This window comes from Talpa europaea, assembly GCF_964194135.1.
Source record: "Talpa europaea genome assembly, chromosome: 2".
Taxonomy (NCBI): domain Eukaryota; kingdom Metazoa; phylum Chordata; class Mammalia; order Eulipotyphla; family Talpidae; genus Talpa; species Talpa europaea.
The window spans coordinates 133212545-133232586 of NC_140068.1; the positions used below are offsets into that span (position 1 = coordinate 133212545).

General features: G+C 44.5%; 2 protein-coding genes and 1 pseudogene across 3 annotated transcripts in view; 2 read left to right on the plus strand and 1 right to left on the minus strand.

The window, feature by feature from the left end:
* LOC311167677 (popy Class I histocompatibility antigen, A-1 alpha chain-like) overlaps positions 1-20042 on the plus strand; it is a gene marked incomplete at both ends in the record, with an annotated part of 424513 nt that overhangs the window by 233453 nt on the left and 171018 nt on the right. The gene's annotated exons all lie outside the window — the stretch shown is intronic.
* LOC311167678 (HLA class I histocompatibility antigen, alpha chain G-like) overlaps positions 1-20042 on the plus strand; it is a gene marked incomplete at both ends in the record, with an annotated part of 246883 nt that overhangs the window by 107214 nt on the left and 119627 nt on the right. The gene's annotated exons all lie outside the window — the stretch shown is intronic.
* LOC311167494 (mitochondrial carrier homolog 2-like) lies at positions 13177-13704 on the minus strand (annotated as a pseudogene). The gene has a single exon. The product of its transcript is annotated as a mitochondrial carrier homolog 2-like (transcript).

Sequence of the window (20042 nt, forward strand, 5' to 3'; positions counted from 1 at the left end):
CTTCCCTCCCCTATTTGGAACCATCTCTCTCCTTTCCCCTGCTGTAGGCCTCAGATCTAGGATAAGGCTGCAAGTTTTGTCTTTAATCTGACCCTTTGTTTGATTTCTGTATATCCCACATATAAGGGAAACCATGATATTTATTTTTTCCTTCTGACTTATCAAGCTTAGTATCCCTTCCGATCCCAACCATATTTCCCAAATGGCATGAGTTTCTGTTTTTGATCACTGAGTAGTATTCCACCATATATATGGACCACACCTTCTTGATATATTCACGATCCCCTGATTTAAAACACAGTGATAACTGAAGCAGGACATATCCCAAGCCTGCTGCTTGGGGGAGTCTGATGCTTAGTTTCTGTTGCCTTCCCAAATCTGCTGCTTTGGTTCTGCTGCTTGCTGGAGTGGAGAAGTTGCTGGTGTACTCACTGCTTGCCTGAGGTGGTAGCCATGACACCCTTGAACCTCCTTCCCAAACAATAAAGAACACTTATACCATGAAAGATGGGATAGCAAGTATCTCATACAAACTATATAAAACCTTGCCATTCTTGTTCCTGGGTGCTCAGCTCTTTGGGGAGCCATCCCACTGAGCCCACCGGTGTGACAATTAAATCTCTCTCTCTCTACCTCTCTGAGTGCCCTCTGATTTCTCTGGGAAACTGCCAGAACATTTTTGGTTCCCTGGTTCTAGTTCAGTGCGTCCCAAGGGACTGAAGGAGAGCATGGTCACCTCTCACACCCCCTCGTGGGACCAGGTAGAGTTGTCGGGTGGGTGGAATGCATAGCCAGATGCCAGATCTTTGTTTTAGGTGCAAAGTAGGAAGTGATTTTGTACAAACCATTAATAAATTAAGGCAATAAATAAGTGGCTGTTTTCTCACAATATACACGTGCGCCAGAGTAACTCCGTGACAGTCAAGGTCCTGATAGCAATGAGCTGTCAGACAAGGATTCCATGTCCCATGAAGTGTCTTTCAAAATAAACAGATTTTAAAAAATTATTTCTACGTTTTTAAGATTCCATTTAATTTTGCTGTTCATTTCTTTTTCTTCACACTATCCCAAGTGGTGTCTGCAGGGTCAAAGCACAGAGGAGTTGTCAGTGGCCTGGAGCTGTGAGTGGGGCTGACTCTGACCCGCCTGCAGGGATTGCGGTCCTGGAGCCCCAGAATCAGCCCCCAGGGCTACTCCTCCAGGGTGGCTCAGGCCTTGCTCTCCTCCTCTTGGCCCCCCTGAATCTCCTTGACACCCCAGCATTGGGGAACTGAGGGGGATGTCCTGGGTAAGGAGGGGTTAAGGACACCCCTTAACCATCTATCTCCCCCATACTCTGCCATCTGCTGCATCAAGACAAAACATGTAAGACCTTTAATGGAAAGGAACTTTAATACAATTAGTGTGCAACAAAGAAAAAGGAAAGAATAAAGTTTCCAAATCAAACATTCAAAGTCACCATCCCCTTGTGGGTAAATGTTCAACCAAACAGGGTTGGCCCAAACAGGGCTTGAATGCCTGCCACCTAAAGCACCTCCTGGCGGGGACCCATTGTAAAGGGGTGGATGGAGCTGACAAGTCTGGAAGGAAAAGAGCAAAATCAAGATAGAATCTAACATTGTAACCTCCCCACGGGTCTCTCCCCACATCTGTGTCACGCAGTCCAAGGTCAAGAAGGAAGTGCAAGTTCTTCACGTGTCTCTCTGCTCCGTGTGCCTCCTCCAGGTCTCCTTCTGGCTCCATCCTGCTTCCTTCCTTCTCCAGTCTCTTCTCCAGCTGCTTCTTCTCCCTGCTCAGCTCAACCCTGCTTAGGTAGGTCAGGGAGCTTGGATATTCCCCTGGGGCCCCCCTGTTACAGTCTCTCCCTCACCAGCATGTGCGTGTGTGTGGGTGACACCAGCCCTGCAAGGACGGGCAAGGCCCCGGATGTGCGCAGTTCCCTGGGCAGTTACAGGCCAGCACTGCTGCATCCCCCCAGGGGAGACAGACACTCCAGCCCCGCAGTGAGAGCCCCATGTCACTCACACAGTACTTCCCCTCACAGGGTCCCCTATGCTGCCCCTTCCCTGCCCGGTCCTCTCTGGCTCCCCTACACCCCTTTCCACCTTTGTCCCCTAAAATCCCCATTTCCATCCTCTGCTCTCTTTTCCAGGAGCCTCCCCATCTTCCTAGTAAGTGCCCTGGGGGCTCTCCTAGGCCCCGCCCCTCATCCAAGGATGGAGAATGTCAGGTGATTCCCAGGAGGAGGGGCTTTCATCCTTGGAAGCAGAAGCAGAAACAAATTACAGGGACCCTGGAATCTAAGTTTCCATCCCAAGAGACTGAGGCAGCCTGTCTATTTGGGGATTTGCCTAGAACCTAGGAACCAGTTGTTATGTCCCGGAGACAACTGGAGACTAAAAATAAGGATAAACTGACACAGACTTGGGCGCCCCCTTGTGTGCAGAGCCCTGTTCTGCTGCTGGGAGCCCAGGGAGCCTGGGGAGGGCCTGGCTGAGCAGGAGAAAGGGCAGCTCTGGTCTCCTGTGCTCAGCCACGTGGCCACACGGGGGCGCTGCCGCGCTGATCTGGAGTCTGGAAAAGACCTAATGCACACAAAGAATTCTAAAGAATTCTCAGAGTTGGGTCTCCTGGAGGGCGGCGTCTTGGGGGCTGAGATGCTCTGTGTGCAGCAAGAAAACCAGGGCTCAGAGGAGAGGAGACTCCAGAGCCCTGCCCTGTGTGTGAGGTTTCCATCTTTTCTCCTCAGAAGGCCTAGGAAAATTGGAAATTAGATTTTTCCTTCTACAACCTATAAAATTTGGAGGGCATTAAAAAAAAAAATTACATTTAGGGCCTCCCTGGTGGTGCAAGGGGTTAAGATGCAGCCTATGAAGCTATCTGCAGCCACTGCAGCACAAGTTCGATCCCCAGCCAGGAAGCTACCAACATGGCGCAGCAGACCTCTCCTGACCTCCCAGCTGCTCCCCTCAGCAGTGTGTTTCAGTCAGTTTGCCTGTTCTGCTCCCCACTCTGTCTCTGGTGAATCCTGTCACCCCGACACCTCTGGTCTGTACCCCAGTTATTGTATGCATAAATAAATAAATCTTTTAAAAAATAACATTTAAAGAACACTGTGAGACTTACAGAAAAGTTGCAAAGGTAGCACAGTTCTTGTTTATACCACAGCATTTCTATTTTGTTAACATCCTACATGAGTAAAGTTTTTTTTTTTTTTACAACTAATGAAGCAACATTGACATAATTCCTAAACGCCATACTTTCATTAGTTTTTGCTAATGTCCATTTTATGCTCCATAATCCCATCCAGTGTGCCTGGATGACAGTTTCTCAGACTTTCGTCATTTTTGAAACATTGACTTTGGTGAGGAGTGATGTTTTGGGGAGGTCATGGGTTCATAGATGGAGGTTCTTGGGTCACCTCTGAGAAGAAAAGTTTCATCAAAAACAAAGTCCTCCTTCAGTGGTGTGCGTGTCCACACCCCACACTCTGCCCCCAACCCCCACACACAAAAGGAAGGAAGAAGATGCTTGTGCAGACCCCAACAGGTAGGAAGAGCTGCCCCTGGAGAGGGCGGGTGTGTTAGGAGAAGCCTGCAGGCCCCAGGTGGCAGCCTTGGGAGCAGAGCTGTGTCTTCCCAGGGCAGAAAGGGCACAGAGGTGGTGTTCTAGATGGGAGGGCTCATTCCTTTGCGCAATTGTCATCTGTCTTTACATGAATTACTTCTATGGTGTGACTAGGCTGATTTGTCAGGACCAGTAATTCTCTGCAGTGGCTCCATGTGCGTATCCCAGCTCTGGTCTGTATACGTCCTATTGCATCTGATACTTGCTATAGCAGTTGCCCCTAAGCATTTTTCATTTCTATAGTTGGTTTAGTAACTATGTTAATCACTTCTACCCCCACCCACAGTTTCTGGTCATGTGACCCCTCCACCCTAATTTTTCTACTCTTTTTTTAAAAATATTTATTTATTTATGCATATAAGAATTGGGGCACAGGCTAGAGGTATGGGGGGAGAGATGATTCACCAGAGACAGTGTGGGGTGCAGAACACACAGATTGACTGAAATGCATTGCTGAGGGGAGCAGCGGGGAGTCAGGAGAGGTCTGCTGTGCCATGTGGGTATCTCCCTGGCCAGGGATCGAACTTGTGCTACAGAGGTTAAGTATAGCTTCATAGGTGGAGTCTTAACCCCTGGAGCCACCAAGGAACCTAATTTTTTATTCTTAGCCTCCATCAAGGAGGACTGCTCAGGAACATAGTACCTCAATTTAGGTATTTTTTTGTTTTTGTTTTTTTTCAGTGGGACTGTGGGTTTGGGGACGCAGACCACAGGGGTACAGGTCATTGTCCATTCAACATGTCAGTGCTCATCATGTCCACCTGACTGATCACTGATGGTGTTAACCTTCAACACCAGGCTAAAGCAGTGTTTCCTAGATTTCTTCCTGCCAAACTACTTTTTGTTCCATTTATTTAAATGCTGTTGTCTTTGGAAGGAAGCACTATGTGCAGCTCACACTTACGGGTATTCTGCTATAAACATTTGCATGCATGCAGGGTTCTGTGCAAATATAAGTTAGTTGGTAACCAGCTGGGGCAGTGATCACTGGGCTGTATGTCAGGTTTTCTGGTTTTCAAAGAAACTGTCAGAGATCTTCCACAGTGACCGTGCCATTTTGCACTCTTGCTGGCAACGATGAGGCTCCCATTGTCCACATCCTGGGCAGCACCTGTGCAGGGTTTGCATTTTTCAGCCCCTACCAGGTGTGATGGCGTCACTGTTGTTCTTTTTGTCTTTCCCTAGTGCCCTGTGATGCTGAGCATCTGTTCATGTTCTTCCTTGTCGTCTGTGTCTCTTCTTGGTGACGTGTCTGTTAAAGTCTTTTGTCCATTTTTCAAACGAGGCACCACTCATTTACAACACTGTTTTGTCCTTTTTAAACTTGGTTTGTTCTTTTTGCTCATTGAGTTTTAAGTGTTATTTTGTAAATTCTAGATACAATCCTTAATCAGATTCATGATATGCAAATGCTTCCCCCACTCTGTCCTGAACTCCTTTACTGACAGGAAAACAAACACTAGTGTCCATACAGAAGCATAGATATACTTTTTATTGGAAAAGTGAAATGATAAATCACTAACTGGTTTTGAGCAGATACTGGCTGCCTGGGGTGTTGGGGGTGGAGGCAATACGCATACTTAACTTATGTGTATCCTTGAGTGTGATTTAAATGTTCTGATATGTGCATGAAATATGCTTTCAAAAGTCAATTACACTACACTGCTCAACTTATAACACTCTTCATATGTCACATCCAAATCATATAAGACCAGACCAGTATGTGTGTTACCAGTGATGGACCCACACGTCATAGACGCCAAAGTCATGGTTTCCTTTAGGTTCACTCTGGTGTTGTCTGTTCTGTGGGTGTTGGACAAATGTACAATGACCTATGTCCATCATTAGATTATCATGCAGAGTATTTTCACTGCCCATAATGTCTTCTGTGCTCCAAGGAAACAAAAGCAAAAAGAAACCAATGGATAACATCAAACTAAAAAGCTTCTACATTGTGAAGGAAAAATCATTAAAATGAAAAGACAATATCAATTTGGAGAAAATATTTGCACATCATATATCCAGCAAGGAGTTACTATCTACAAAAAACTCCACAACAATAAAACAAGCAAATCAAAACAGGGGGCAGAGGAGCTAAATAGGTACTTTTCTATAGAAGACACGCATGTGGCCAAAAGGTACATGGATAAAAGTTTATTGTCATGTGCTGTCAGGAAAATGCCAATTAAAACCACAGTGAGTTACCATCTTACACCTGTGAGAATGACCCATTGAAGGGTGTGGAGGAAAAGGAACTCTGGTACACGGTAGGTGGGAATGGAGACTGGTCCTGTTAGCAGGCAGGAGAGGTTCCCTGGACTCCCAAACCTGTACACTCTACATGGTTTCTGTCATCAGCTGCTTAAAGATAAAACGTACTCTAATGCATAAGGCCTTCAATAGAAAAGAATTTTAATTTGTGTGCAATAGAGAATAAGTGTGCAATAGCGAAAGAGAAGAGAAAGAACATAGTTAAAATAGTTCCCACATGAATTAATTAAAGTTACCCGTCCCCTCAGGGGTAAGGCCCAGCAAAGCAGGCTTGGCCCAAAGCAGGCCCACTGAGGCCCAAAAGCCTGCCACAAGGCTAAGGCACCTACTGGTAGAGACCCATGGGACAGGGACAGGAGGGGCCAGGCAAGTCTGGAAGGACAAGAGCAAAATCAAAATTCGCATCAAGATAACAGCTGCCATTGTCAGCCTCCCCATGGATCCCTCACCCACGTCTTTGTCTCTTTCAAGGGTCTCCATGTCCCCAACTCCCTGACACAAGTCCAAGCCTGAGGAGCAAGCCTGAATTCTTCTTCACATGTCTCTCTGCTCCATGCGCCTCCTCCAGTCTTCTTTCCCCATCTTACTCCATATCTTCCTCCTATTCGTTAGCTTCTCATCCCTGCTCAGCTCCACCTTTCCTGGGGCGGGGTGGGGGGGATTGGGGGTGGGCAGGACTCCTGGAACCTCCCTTTTCTATGGATATCACATGGGTACAGCCCTGCCCTGTGGAGAACAAATGAAGATTCCTTAAAATATTCAAAATAGACCTGTCCCATGGTACCTGTCCATTCCTTGGTATTTATCCAAAGGAAGTAAAACACTAATTCTGAGGAATATGTGCCTCTTATGGTCACTGCAGTGCTGTCTACCATAACCAAGCAATGGAGACAACTTAAGTGCCCAACGACACATGAGGGGATAAAGAACACAAGCTATACACACAATGGAATACTACTCAGCTGTGAAAAAGATGAAATACTGAATTTGCAGCAACATGGATAGATACAGATGGGATTATACTAAGTGAAATAAATTTGAAGGGGGAAGTTAAATATTAGATTTCATTCATATGTGGAATATAAAGAAACAAAGCAGGGATTGATGAAACTAAACCAAAACAAACTAGAAATATGACTGCAGAATTGAAGCTATGGGGTGGGGGTAAGAGCAGGAAACAAGGTAGGAAGAGGGCCCAATAGGCTATGGTGGAGGACTGTGGGGTCCTTATGTTGGGTGTTAAGTGGTAACAAACAACTGAAGAGGTGTGACCCTGTGCCTCTAACACATACAGTGTGTAAACCAGTGTTGCCTCAACTGAATAACACAATGAGGGCAAAAAGGAAAGTTCTTAAGCAAAAAAAAAAAGTAAATTATCTCCTCCATCAGCCACTGACCTCAGGACTTTGCCTTCGCCTCCTCACTGTCATGCAGGCTGAGGGGCTGGTTTCCCACAAGGTCAGAGGCAGGAGGTACAGGGACAATATCTCTACAATCCAGTTGTTGAAATAAGTGTTAATTAAATTTCCTTGGGCATGTTATATTTTAACAATGTGTCTCAGACCCACACAGACTAACCCATGACAGCCATATGAAGATAATTTCAATACACATTTTCCTTTGAGTCACACAGTATTTCGAGGAGACAGATGCTGAAAACTAAGGACATCATAGGTATGCATTTCCAATACGGTACCTAGTAGTCATATATAGGGAATTTTTGGTTTAAATAAAATAAAATAAAATAAAAAATTCAGGGCCTTCCCAGTGATGCAGCAGGTTGAGTGCAGTGCTGTGAAGCTGTCTGCAGTCTCTAGAGTGTGGGTTCGATTCCCGGCCGTCTAGGGAGCTACCCACATGGTGCAGCAGACCTCTCCTATCTCAACCTCTGCTCCCCGCAGCAGTGTTTTCGGGCATCTGCCTGTTCTGCTCCCTGCTCTGTTTGGTGAATCTTCTCACCCTCCCACGCATCTGGCCTGTACCCCAGCTCTTGTATAAATAAAAACAAATCTTTTAAAAAATAAAAAAATTCAACTTCTCAGCTAAAAAACTCACATTTCAAGTGCTCAATAACCAATGAGCTAGAGGCATCACAGTGTTCCGTGCACACATAGAATTATCCCTTGTCTCAGAGTATCTTGTGGGACAGCACAGCTCTTCATGCTCTGTGGCCATCAAGTCAAATGCATTAGACACATGAAAAATAAAAGGGCCAGTAGTATTCCTCTTAAAGAATATGTCAGATCTCTCTCTGAGCTGAGATGCCATATTAAGCTGGTATAAAACAAAACCCAAACAGGCACAAACTTCCCAGTCCCAAAGGGAAGCACCGTCCCTCCATCTCCTGTCTCAGGCAGTGGACACTCTCTGGCATCCCGTTTCTGAGGGGTGAGTTGTAGAAGAGTTCAGGGCAAAGATCTAAAACAAGCTTTGGAAGTCAGGGAATCCAACCCAAAGAGAGGGATTTTAGGAAATGAAGAGGAGGCAAAGACATAGAAGAACACTTGGAAAACTCTCCTAGTTGACCAGAAAAGCATTTCTCAAAGTGTGGTCTGTGGAACCCTTGAAGTCCCCAGGAACTTTGCGGGGAATCCATGGGTCAAAACTATTTTCAAAATATTATTCAGACATCATTTGTTTCTTCATTATTTTGCCATTTGCAGTTGTTAGAGGACCACAACCCAAAAGAGTGGGTTCTTTGCACTCTAGGGAAAGAATTCACCAGAGAGTGCTAATGGTAGTTGAACCGGGTAAGGATTTATTAGACTCATGTATGAGGGAGCCAGTTTGGGAAAGCAGAATATGACCCAGTTCTCCTAAGGGAGTTAGGAGGAGCTATTTAAAGGGTAAGTTTGGGCCCCCTTTGCAGCACGAATTTGATCAACAAACAAACTAGAAATATGACTGCAGAACTGAAGCTATGGGGTGGGGGTAAGAGCAGGAAACAAGGTAGGAAGAGGGCCCAATGGGCTATGGTGGAGGACCCCCTTTGCAGCACGAGTTTGATCCCGGCCGGCATAAGTTCGATCCCAGTGGCGGGCAAGATTCCCACATGGTGCAGCAGACCTCTCCTGTCTCACCCGCTGCTCCCCTCAGCAGTGTATTTCGTCAGTCTGCCTGTTCTGTTCCCTGCTCTGTCTCTGGTGAATCCTCTTACCCTCTCGCGCATCTGGCCTGTACCCTGGTTTCTGTATGCATGAATAAATAAACCTTTCAAAAAAAAAAAAAGGTAAGTTCCAGAGGTAGAGAGGAGGGAGCTGCTTCTGGGTTGGGCTCTGCCTGTGCCTGTGCACATGATGATGTTCCTGCTGTGTGTGGTTGCTCAGTTTCCTCCCTCCAGGAAATGAGGAGATAATCATTAGTTGTGTCCTTAGACTGTGTGGTGCAGGAGAAAAAAAATTACTGAGAGTCCATGTGCAGAGCAATGAGAAGCCTAGAAGGACCACACCATGAAGGTGCCAGGATGTAATTTTTATCTCCCAGTGTGCTTCACGTCAGTGTAGCGGGCCCAATTGCTTGGTCAGGACTGGCCAGTCCGTGATTTAGTCCACCTGTTCAAATAGGACTGGGACAACTCATCCTACTGCCCACAATTTCTTTTATCTTGGCTGTCGAACACTGAGGTGAGGCTAGTAAGAATGCAGATTATAGTAACGACTGAGTAGTAGTGAAACGGGTCCACACGGCACAAGCCACAGGACAAAACAGGCTCCCCCCACAGCCTAAGAAGCAGGTGTGTTGCCTGTGCTAGAGCCAGTGTCCCTGCAGTGTACACCTGTTACACAACAAGGTGAGGGACAGCCTAGAACCCCCAAACCTGCCTGCTCTAAATAGTTTCTGCCATCCACCGCATCAACACAACACATACTCTAGTGCAAAAGACCTCTAATAGAAAGGAACTTTGATATCATTAGTGAGCAATAAAAAGAAGAGGAGGGAAAGAATAGATAATACAGTTTCCAAATCAAGCACCCAAAGTTACCCACCCCTTCATGGGTAAATGCCCAGTCAAGCACGTTGGGCCAAAACAAGGCCAGTGCAGTGAAGCCTGAAACTTGCCACAAGTCTAAGGTACCTTCTGGGGGGGACCCATAGGAAAGGGCAGAAGAAGCCCTGCATGTCTGGGACAGAAGCTGCAAAATCAAAATCAAGATAAAAGCTGCCATTGTTAACCTCCCCATGGTCCTCTCACCCACATCTAGTGTTTTAACCAGAACAAGACCAAGAAGCAAGGCAAGTGCAGCTTCTTCGCATGTCTCTGCTCCATGTGCCTCCTCCAGGCCTCCTTCTGGCTCTCCATCTTCCTTCTTTCTCCCAGTCTCTCTCCAGTTTCTCTTCCTCCCTGCTCAGCTTCACTCTTCCTTGGGTTGGGCAGGGAAACTGGAACCTCCCCTTTCCTGGGGACCACCCTTTTGTGTAGCTTGTGGTCAGCCAGCACAGGCAGCTCTGAAAGCAGCAGCAGAGAAGGGAGTTTCCCTGCCCACTGCCCACGTGTGCTGCCTGTGGGCCAGGGGCCCAGCCACTCACAGCAGAGGCAGCAGTGGCCATGGTTCCCATGTCCTGCTGTCCCAGAGGGCACAGCCCTGGGTCTCTGGTACCAGAGGCAGCCCTGAGCCCTATGGCCTCTGGCCCAGGGGGACTTGGAGGAGCATTGGGCCCCTCTAGGGAAGTTCTGGTGCTGCTGATCCTTGGAGCTGCAGGCAGAGGGACCCACAGAGTGCCAGGTCAACATAGCAGGCTCCCAGCAGAGCCCACTTTGCAGCCATTTCCTCCTCCCTACACCCCCCCAACCCCCATTCCTTCCTGCTGCAGTTAAACTGGCCCATCCAAGGTCCCTGGGTATGGTGCGCCTCCATCCCCACCGTGCCCACTCCAGCCCAAAAGCCTGCCCTGACCTCTGTGCAGGTTCCAGGCTTTTCCCTTTTAAATTTGGCACCAATGTCATAAATGGACTAATCAGGCAACGGACCAATCGAGTTTGAGCTCAGTTTCACTCATGGTGATGATTAATTAAATAAACTTCTTCTTGCTGTTGGACCCAAGCCTCAGTGCTTATACAATTGTGCACACAGATGACAACCCATTATTAGTGACCTGTCCCCTCCTTGGCACTGTTTTGCTACTGTTGTTAGTACTGTTGTAGTAGTTATTCTTCACCACCACTTATTTATGGAATAAAAATACCCGAGGACTTCAGTTCAAAATGTCCTGGTTGAAGCAATAAAAATTGCCTTCCTTATTTTATCATTCTGAGAGCCAAATTTTAATAATATCTGATATGATGAGATGAAAGTACACATATGGGGGCTTCTCTGGTGCCCTAGGGGTTATGTCTCAGCACTATCACTGCTGTGGCCTGAATTGGAACCCTGCCAGGGAGCTGACCCACATATGGTGCAGCAGAACTCTCCTGTATGACCTGCTGCTCTTCTCAGCAGTGTATTTCAGTCAATCTGCCTGTTCTGCTCCCCACTCTGTTTCTGGTGAATCCTCTTACCCCTCACACCTCTGGCCTATACCCTAGTTTTTGTATGCATATATAATTAAGTCTTTAAAAAATTGGATTAGTGCCCTTATGAGAAGAAACTTTTCACAGATGATCGCCCTCTGACAGGTGAGGATATAGTGAGAGGGTAGCTAGCTAAAATGCCTCTCACCAATGTGAATTGATCTTGGATGTCCTGGCCTCCAAAATAGTCATAAATAAATACTTGTTGTTTAAGCACCCAGTCTATGGAATTTTGTTATAGCAGCACGGGCTGACTAAAAGAAATCACCACCTAAGCACCAGACAGGACACTAGCAGTGGCAAATAATGGGGGATAGCTTCAACTAGTGCTGCAAAGACTTTGACAGCATAATCCACAGAATACTGGTCTGAACTTGTGTTTATGACTTAACCACACCGACGGCTGACTTAAAAAAAAAAAAAGTCAATATTCTCAATAAAATGTAAACAAGGTACAGAGTCTAATCAAAATAGCCAAGTAATCTAAATAGTCATCCCAAATTACTGGATATGTGAATTGGCAGGATAATTTCAGTTCTCATGGGAGAGACAATCAACAGGCATCAGCTCAGGAGGGCATGATGGTCTAGTGCAAACATGTACAGGGCCGGTTCACTGTGGATTCAGGCAGACGAGTCACAAGAGTCCAGAAGTCCTAGTGGATTTTACAGGTTTTAATGCTCTCTCAGGGAACCAGGTACACAGGCACACCAGGCAGGGAAGCTGGCATGCAAGGAGGCAGGCATGGGCCAGGCAGGGTGTCCCGGGTTGCCTAGAGGCTGACAAGCTTTCCAGCTCCTTGCAAATCTTTGCTCTCTTTCTCTGATCTCTCTCTGGTGTTCTCTGGCATTCTCAGTCTCCTGTAATCTCGTGGTCTCACCTCAAAGTGGTCCCCCAGTCCATGTGGTGCTTGTAGTGTCGCTGCCCTTACAGCCCCGTCAGCACAGGTGCCTGCGGTCACACATGCAAGTCCTGTGCTCCTGGGCCCAGGTGTCCATAATCAAAGGCTTGCGTGCCCCTTCCTCACCCATCAGCCCTGGGCATCCACAGAGGCCAGAGGATATAAAATGGCCTGATTACTTCATTTACCCTACACGTGGAATTTGGAATCATCTGAAAACTTTAAAGCAGCCCTTATGAAAATGCTCAAGCCAGTAACTGCAAACGATTTTAATGAGAGAATAGAAGATATAAAAAAGTTATAAATGAAAATTTTAGAACTGGAAATACAGTAACATTGGTTGGCTGTATGACAGTGTTCCACTCCAGGGCAGGATGTTGAGAGTAGGGAGGGCTGCCATGTTGGTGGGCAGAGTATGTGGAGACACTGTGCTTTCTGTTCACTTTTGTTTTTTTGTTTTTTTGTTTTTTTTTCCTGCGACACAGTTTGCTTTATTCATTTTCTTAAATTTTACAGAATTATTTCTCTTCTTGGGATTGTATTCTTCATTTTACAAAGCTTTAAAATGAGACTCAAATCATATGACAATTTGCCTGTCCCTTTAGGAAAACGTAACTTTTTTTTTTCGCTTAAGTTAAATAGAGTCTGGAGCAAAAATGTCCATTTCAGAATGACCCAAGGGAAAGTACCAGTGGTAAATTATGCTACATTGGGATAAAGAACACAAAAGGCAGACACCAAACACCTCCATTTTCCCAAGATTAAATGATTATTAAAAAAGCACGCCACACTGTATATAAATCAACATTCTCTCCCATAATTCTGTGCATCTGGGACTATAGTAACATCACTGTCCTGTCCCACATCTTCAAATTAACATTCTCAGGTCACAACAATGTCTTCCCAAAGGGGACTTTCCGGAAAAACAAGCTATTTCCTCGGCTCATATTTCCCTCTTTTTGTAGCATACACCAGCAACCTATCCAAGAATTATATATTGGGGAGTAAGGAGGGCACTGAACAGCAAGCCCACAGTTGTTGAGAGCCATAAGATTAGAGACAAGCACAAAGGGATAGGTCAACATACTGGCAAAAAATCCTGTGACAGCTTGGGAATAACTTTTCATTTCATTCAGGGTGGAAACCCCATTGTCCAGTGCATAGGTATTGACGGGGTAAGCCAGTGAGTTACAGAGTCACAAAGAAATGATGTCACCTAGAAGGCGAGAAATAAGACCTACAAAAAATCCTAGGATGCCCTCTTCCCGATAGATGGTTGCAATGGAGTCACAAAGTCCACAGTACTTGGATTCTCTGCCAATAAATTGTACCATAGATCTCAGAGTGATCACATGGAAGGGTGTGTGATGAGGGCAGCAGCAGAACGGGCCATCATCTCTCGAGTTGTCTCCTTGATAACTCCGTCAAAGCAAAATGAAACTTCTTTCTGTGCATTTCCAGGTCCTAACTCCTCATTCTTATCACACTCCTGGTAATGCTGTAAAACTTTACCATGGACCACAGTTCCAAGGACTCCTGAACACAGTCTTGGTGTTAAGCCTGTGAACAACCCATGCTTCCCATCGATGCTCGCAATGTGCTGAGCATAACAAAAGAGCCCAGGAAGCTGACATACTTGCCGCCCAAAAATATTTCGGCCTATTGTTGGAGGCAGAGGCTCATATCCCACCTGGATGAGCACCTTCACGTACATGAGCGGCTGGGATAGGATGGTATGAACCTAAAACCGCTATTAAAAAACATAGGATATTTAAATGTACATCAAAAAATGCAATAACTTAAATTAAAATATCATGGAATGGGCTTGATAATAGAAAGCTTATGGTAGATTTATTCACAAACACCAAAAACTGGAAACAACCCAATATCCTTCGATGTGTAAATGGATGAAAAATATGTACAAACCATCCAATACTACTCAATAGTAAATAGATAAAAACCTACTGATGCACTCAACAACCCAGACAGAGCTTAAGGTGATATGCAGAGGGGAAACAAAGTCTATCTCAAAAGGTTGCCTATTGCATCATTCCATGTGTATGACCTTCTTCCAGACAAAAGGGTAGCAACTGAAAATTGCTCAGTTCTTAAACTTTGCAGTGAAGGAGCGTGTGACAAAAGATTTAACAGAAGGGAATTGTTTGATTGCTCTATAATTTTATTGTATGGTGCGCCCATAAATCTTTACCAGGATGGACAAAGATTATTTTCTTTCCCGACACCTGCATTCCAGCAGCACCGCCATTCTGGCTCTCCCTGGGGCCCTCCAGACATGGTCCCTCCCAGGACGCTTGCAATCACTCATCTTCTGTCTGGAACACTCCACGCCCCGAGGTCCACACTCATTGCCCCCTCACTAATTCCCCTTAAAAAAAAAATTGACGTATGCTAACTCAAAATATTATTTTTCACCTATATTTCATTAGTCAAAATAATGTCATGTGTGAGCCTCCCCGGTGGCGCAGCGGTTGAGCGCTGGGCTGCGAAGCTGCCCGTGGCCTCTGCAGCGCCGGTTCGATCCCCGGCTTCTCCCCAGCCAATGGAGGAGGGTCCCGCATGGCGCGCAGACCTCTCCTGCCGCCCGCTGCTCCCCTCAGCAGTGTACTTCGCTCCTTCTGCCTGCTCTGCTCCCCGCTCTGGCTCTGGTGAATTCTCTCACCCTCCCGCGCTTCTGACTGTACCCAGTGCTTGTATAAATAAATAAATAAATCTTTAAAAAAAAAATAATGTCATGTGGTCTGTTATAGGTACAGAGGGAACTGGGAAATGTGACTTTGGAAAAACATGGGCATATTGACTCCAAAGAAAATTAAAATCTTTTCATAAAAAAAAGAGAACGGTGAATGGTTTTTACAATAGGCAAACATTAGGGTCTCCCACTGTCCTCCATGGGAGCAGGCACTGCCTGATTGTTCATTGGTTTCTCGCTAGCACCTATGGCCATACCTGGCACAGAGTATCTTAAAAACTCTAGAATAAATTACTGTCATCTCACTGGTCCTCTATAAAATAATAGCCAAAACCCCTATTTAAACGATCTCATTAAATTTCACATCTTTTTATTATTAATTAAAGTGATAACTTTTTTTTAATATATTTTTTATAGAGGCATGTTTTATTTATTTATTTTTTTGGTTGTTTTTTTTTTTGTTGTTGTTTATACATGCACTGGGTACAGTCAGAAGCGTGGGAGGGTGAGAGAATTCACCAGAGCCAGAGCGGGGAGCAGAGCAGGCAGAAGGACCGAAGTACACTGCTGAGGGGAGCAGCGGGCGGCAGGAGAGGTCTGCGCGCCATGCGGGACCCTCCTCAGTTGGCCGGGGAGCAGCCGGGGATCGAACCTGCGCCGCAGAGGCCGCGGGCAACTTCACAACCCTGCGCTCAGCCGCTGCGCCACCGGGGAGGCCCTAAAGTTATAACTTTTGATGATAGAGGTTTAGTCAAAGGAGATAAATTTTTACCCACTAAGGTAAGAGAAATGAGGCTTTCTCCAGATGATGGAGTTGTGTTGGGGCAAAGGAGAATTCCCCCCACCCCATCAGGGTTCTTCTAAGACTCAATGGATGAGCAAATCCACAACAGACAGATTCGTGGGCGAACAGACCGAAATTTAAAAGCATGTGTGTGGGGAATTACATGCTTATGAATTCTAAAGAATAATGGTGTGAACCTGTGATGTTTACTTTGTGTTTAGGGCCCTGAGGCATCTGGAGAGAGGGGGAGAGATGTTCCAGGATGGGCAGATAAGAAGGGGGTGACTCAGCTTCTCTCTGAGAGTAAAGGTGAGATTCTCGGGGGAGCAGACATGGTCACTGTACACGTGACCAGTTTGGTTCCCTCCAAACTACTGAAACATTCTTGTGGGATCTAAAAGGTGGGACCATGATTACGTCTTTTCTCAGGAAAAGGGAAAAGGACAAAAAGCTCCTAAGTCCTCAGGACTCTTAATTTAAAATATTCTGCACTATTGAAGTGACAGTAACAGCTTCCTTAGGCACAGGGTCTCCACGCTGGTGACATCCCTGGAGGAGACCCTCCCTGGGCGTGTGGAGAGAAGCCCACCCAACCCTTTTGGGGAGACAGGTCGGCAAAGTGGGGCTCCTGTAAGAGTGAAGAAATTGGGAGCAAGATTTAAAAATAGAGGGAAGTTAAGCATGATGGGGACAGACAGGACCTGAGAAGAGAAATGGCCAATGAGAAGGTCCCTGTGACGGGAAGATGGATGACGATGCCCTAAAACCCGCGTTCCCAGAGAGTTGCTGCTTTTCTTGCACCATCAGCACCTTATGTTTCTTTAGATGACAGTGTAGGGAGAATGCTGGGCACAGAGGAAGAGTTTAAAACAGGAGCGAAGAAATGTAGTTTCAGAAAAGAGAACTGAGAGGAGACTGAGAACAGGAGAACCATGAGGTTAATGAAAACGACCATTAAACACAGAGCCCCGCCCTGTCCCCAGCATGGGATAGATACAGAAATAGTGGAGGAAAAGAGGGCGGCTCTGATGCCCAACTGTACATAGCAGTTTAGCGAAAAATGAAAGGGTAGATGTGTTAGAGTTGTCCATACAAATAGTCCTATAGATTGTGTGTGTGTGTGTGTGTGTAAATGATTTCTTTCAAGTATTATAAGGAACCGGCCAACATAATTATGTTGACTTAGTTTGCCTTTAGTCATTTTTCCCTTCAAGTTCTAAGTATACCTTCAGTCCCCAAATCAAATCCCACCCCTTCTCTCTAACCACTTCAGCTTGGATTCATTCCAGTGGCGCCCCAAAAAGGGAAGAAGAGAAAAGTTGCCAGAAGTGAAAGGTGTACTTTTCTTCATGTATTATTCTTCGCTTCTGTTTTCTTTTTCAGTTTGTTTCTGTCTCCTCATCTCATAACTTAAAAAAGAAAATCAGCACACACATCACTCTATATTGTCCTGTTTTATCACTATTGCTTTATAGATTCCCCAGCTACTTTACCAGGTAAAGGAGGGCAAAGAACACATCTTATCTTTTTTTTTCCCTAAATCATTCACAGCATCTGGAAGAGTGCTAAATATTTAACGAACAGTATTTGCTTGAGTTACTTGTTCTTTTTTAAAAGATTCATTTATTTAGGCATATAAGAGCTGGGGTACAGGCCAGAGACGCAGGGGGGGGGGGCGGGGGCGGTGGTGGTGAGAGGATTAACCAGAGACAGAGTGGGGAACAGAACAGGCAGATTGACCAAAGTACACTGCCGAGGGGAGCAGCAGGCAAGTCAGGAGAGGTCTGCTGTGCCATGTGGGTTGCTCTCTGGCTGGCGGGGATAAACTCATGCTGCAGAGGCTGCAAACTGCTTCATAGCGCGGTGCTTAACCCCTTGCACCATCAGAGAGGCCCGGGTTACTTCTTTTAATAAATGTTCACAATAGTTTAAGAGTGGGTGTTTTACAGAAGTATAGAGAAATCAATTGTCTAAAATCTAATATATCAATAAACTTGTTTAAAGTTAAAAATATCTCATACAAAGTAGACAGAATTGCCAAATGAATTGAAAAGATAATTTTCTTGGTCATATGAGAGAAAAATTCATATCAGGATATTTTAGAGTTGTGTTAATTTTAGACATATCTTTATGATTTTATTGTCTTTCTGGACATACCGTTCAGCTATATGGACCAATAAAAATTGCACTGGTAATACTAAAATATTTTAACATTGTTAGTGAATATGATTCTTCATGTAGTCACTGAAAATATGCCATGTAAATTTATGTTTCACCCAACAAAAATTTTGAAAACAGATTGACATTCAAAAATCAACAAATGCTTCCTTCTCAGAGTATTACAATTATTGGCTACATTGGGAACAATAATAGAGCAAATTAAATTTGATTTCATTTCCAAGATTAGAAAGGGACTAGAATTAAGCTACTTGAAGGAGTCACTGATTATTGAATCTTATGCATTCTGATAAGCTATTTTCTCAAGCCAGGAAAATATGCATACGAATTTGACACTGAGACTTCAGGAAAGCAGAGATGACCTGGGTAATTCTATCAGCATCTCAGTATGTGAGCTGGAAACACTAAGTTTATAGCTCACAGGGACCCTTAGGTTGAAGGACAAAATCTCTCCAAGGGCAAAGTCAAAGAATATGCTAAACATGAGGAGGGTTGGTAGCTGATGAGAGAAAATCTCCCACAAGTCATATTCTTTTTGTATTATATGGGCCCCTTTAACAGAAACTTGATTTGACATAAAGTAGGTTGGGAGCTGGGTATTGCAATGATTGAGAAGTTTCACAGAGTTTAAAGGCAGGAATGCGCTGGAGTTCTGGAAGGTAGTGAAACCCAACTAAGCTGATAGATTCTAGGAAGGAAGTGCTCTTGGTCCAAATCTGCTTCTCCTTTTTGCATTTCCTCCTGTCTTCTTTCTCCCTGATGTTTGCCTCTTTCTGGTCTTCACTTCACAAAGTGGGCTATAGTGGAAGGCACATGAAGTGGCCCACTTTATTCCTGTACATAATGTTGAAATTCCTGGATGAGACCATAGCTGGTCAGTTAGTTCATATTGCCTGAACTTCAACAGTCAGCAGTGGCCTTGGACCATCGTACCTGTCATCCATTTTACTGCCTGGAGACTGCTTCTGTGGTTTTTCTTGTAACAGGATGCTTGAATATAATTTTGAAATGCTCAGTTTTGAAACCTACCCTAAATTTCCTAGTGGTCAGTGTTATAACAAAGTATACAAAGTACACAAAATATGTCTAACATAACAAAAAAATAAATTTTTTCCACCCTTGCTTCCTTGCTTGCTCAACAGTCAAATTACGTTTTTGATAGAGGATTGTGAAATGGGCAATTTCCATAGAAGAGTCATGAGTTTGTTTGATACTCTAGAAATAGATGTTTATTAGATATGCAATTTGGATATAGCTTGCAGTTAAAATTTATTTCTTTGGGAAACAAAATGTCGTAAAAATGACATACAAATGTCATAAGTTGAAATGGAATGGTCACATTACATTCAAACAAAAATAATAAAATTTCAAGAAATCACAAAAAAGAGAAGCACATGCAAAATAGTATAAGGTAAAAAAGGCATTATACAAATTTTATGATATCATTTGTAGAAGCTTAAAAACATCATCTCAATTTCAGTGATTCCTGAGTTGTATGATAATGGACAGTGCACTTTTTCTTTAATACTGGAACTGTTATTAATGACTACTGCTATTTTAATAATTTAAAAAGTTTTTTTTAATAAAGAGAAGGTGCTATCCCTGTAGAAGGAATAGCACTGGAATAGTGGAAACACTTTCTTGATTGCTGACACGAATCAGTAGTGATACATTACTAATGTGTCACTAGAAAAGGGTAAGAGCAGAGTGTGGTGCTGGATAAGAGCAATGCTGAAGAATATTCAGGTTCCTTTTAAATAAACTTTCCAGTTGAATATCTGATTGTTCCCGTACCTTTCATTGAAAAGGTTTTCCTTGACCCAATGCATTACTTTGCTGTTTGTTAAAAATTAAGTGATTGCCCAAGTGTATCTATTTCCGGACACTCTAATCTGTTCTGTTGATCCCTGTCAGGACTTAGGCCAGGATCACACTGTCCCGATTAATGCAGCTTTAGTAAATTTTGAACTGAGGTACTGTAAATTTTGCAATTTTTTTCTTTTTTAAAAGGAAAAGGTATATATGTCCATTTATTTGTGTTTTCTGCAGCCAACCTCAGAGA